This window comes from Phaethon lepturus, unplaced genomic scaffold (assembly GCF_000687285.1).
Source record: "Phaethon lepturus isolate BGI_N335 unplaced genomic scaffold, ASM68728v1 scaffold48086, whole genome shotgun sequence".
Taxonomy (NCBI): Eukaryota; Metazoa; Chordata; class Aves; order Phaethontiformes; family Phaethontidae; genus Phaethon; species Phaethon lepturus.
In genome coordinates, this window is record NW_010549349.1 from 294 (window position 1) to 2955 (window position 2662).

Genomic DNA, 2662 nt, shown 5'->3' on the forward strand with positions numbered 1-2662 from the left:
CGTAGGGAAGGCAGCAGGGAGGAAACCGCTCGGTGCGGGATGGGCAGGAGTTGCACCTTCGTGGCTGAAATCCCCAGCCTAAAAGGGAGCAGCCCTAAGGCTGCTCCAGGTTGCACCCACTGATCATACAGCCGGGGAGGGTCTCTTTACTGGGAGCTGCTGGAGGCTCCTGTGCATATACTTCTTCTGTCTCCTGCAACCCCCCACCGCTCCGGGGGAGCACCTCTGCCCAGCTCACCCAGGCCAGCTTGGTGGGCTCTGAGGAGCCCGGGAGCTTCAGACGCTTCAGGTTCAGACTGAGCGGCAGGGAGGGAAAACCATCCCAAAGCAGAGGCACACGGTCCCACGCCCCGTCTCACGCAGCGCCCGAGCACCGGCTCCAAGTGCCGGCCATGCAATCGCCACCACCCTTTGCGGGTGCTGGAGAGGAAAGGGGAGCTGCGGAGGAAATGGTGGAGGGGGCAGGTTGCTTTTACACAACAGCTTGACCTTTCTGTGCTTCAGACCTCTCAGCAGGGTGATGGAGGAAAAACCTGTGATACAAGAGGCTGCCACAGAGCCCTGAGTCTTCTGGCATGGGCCCGTTGCTCGGGGGTGCTTGCACAGGGACCATGCCGTGCTGGGAGCTCGGCTGGGCTGCAGCATCACTGCTTGCTCCCAGACCTCCATCCCTCACACCACCGAACGCCTGGTGGGGAAGCTGAGCAGTGAGAAGGGAATTGCTCAAGATGCATTTCATAAAATCACAGAATAGTTTGGGTTGGAAGGGACCTCTAAAGACCAACCTCCCCGCAGTAACCAGAGACATCTTCAACCAGAGCAGGTCGCTCAGAGCCCCGTCCAACCTGACCTGGGATGTTTGCAGGGATGGGGCATCCACCACCTCTCTGGGCAACCTGGGCCAGGGTTTCAACCACCCTCACCGGGAAACATTTCTTCCTCATACTACCTAGTCTAAATCTCCCATCTTTCAGTTTAAAACCATCACCCTTTGTCTGATCACAACAGGTCCTGCTAAAAAGTCCGTCCCCATCTCTCTCCCCAGCCCCTCTCAGCCCTGGCAGCTGCAGGAAGGTCTCCCCGGAGCCTTCTCTGCTCCCAATTTCTAGCTGGGAAAAGAAAAAGAGCAAAGGTGAATTTTGAGTGGATGAGAACTGGCAGAGCAGAAGGAAAGGGGTGGACAGTCCTCTCGGATCTGCCCACCTCGGCTCTGGGTAGGAGGAAGGGCACACTGAGAGTGCAGGGGGGCTGGTGGGCTCAGCCTGTACTGGGGCTTGAGGAGGGAACAGGAATAATTGGGACGTCCTCTGATGCACAAAGGAGGAGTAGGTGACTGGGGCACGGTCCTGCTGCTTTCTGCCCTGAAGGTCCCCAGGAACGGGCTGTGAGTTGCGTGAATTATCCTGGGACAGTATCTTGAGCACCCTGTAAGTCACCATTGCTCCACATCAACCCATCATCCTCACTACTCCCACAAGTTAGTTGACGGAGGTGGATGGAGGGAGAGCACGGATCCAGGACCACACCTGGATCTCCACCTCCCCCCAGACTTGGGATGGGCAGGATTTTTTGTTTAGCTCCTGATGGAAACATCTCCAAAAGCACACTCTTCAGCTTCTGTGCTGATACAGAGCAAAGCCAACCACGAAGCTAAAGCGAAAGGATAGCTGAGTTTGCAGAGAGCCTGAAACGCCAGCCCCAAAAGAGATGAAATGGTTGTTCATCTCAGTGAGACATTACCTGAAATTTCCACCAGTGGTGAAGGCAAGCCCTGCAAGAAAGAAGAGGAACAGCACTGGTGCTTCTTGTAAATACAAATCTCTCTTCAGCTCCGTCCTGAACGCCAGCTCGGTCAGCGCTGTTAGGCAGCTGCCTGTTTCTGCCAAAGAGGAGGTTGCAATTTTACTGACGTGTCCTCGTATTTTGGTTATCTTAGATATAAAAGATGCTTGGTTTACCCAAGATGACGGGCACTATTAAAATGTAGGCTGCTGTTATTGATTATTAACGCAGAGCGCTTTCTGAAAGCCTCTTGATTGAAGCTGGTAGAACTAATCTTGTCTGAAGGGGGGTTTGATTGATCTTCTTTTCAATCAAAAAAGAAAAATGCTGCAAACATCTGTCTTCCTCTTATGTTTTTCTTATATAAAAGCCTGCCAACGCTATAGATTCTTTATTGCCACAAACCAAAAACAAAACAACAACCAAAAAAAACCCTTTTGGCTGTTCAGCTTTTGATGAAGCTCTCCATAAAAATGTCGAGCAGCTGACAAAAGCAGCTCCCCAAAGCCCACATATCACTTCCTAGTGGAGGAAAAAGTCTCCATCCATTTCCCGGGAAGTCCCACTGGGGCTCTCCCTTCTCCCTGGCACGTATTTTCCACACAAAATCAGATTATATGCTCGAAATTGGCATCATCCTCAGTAAAAAAGATGCCTCCTGAAAGAGTCGGTGGGATGAAACCTGCGCAGCACTTTGCTGGATTGCCATTCCTGTGTCCTTCACCCAAACATGTCCCCGGCCAGGTCGGTCCCTGCGCTGTATCCCCAGCGAGCTGGAAGGCAACCCTGCGATGCTCCCGCCAGCCCTGGCGCAGGGCACGGGCAGATGAAGCCACAGGCAGGTGCAGCCCCCAGCTGCCCCTTGCATCCTCCCCCCTGA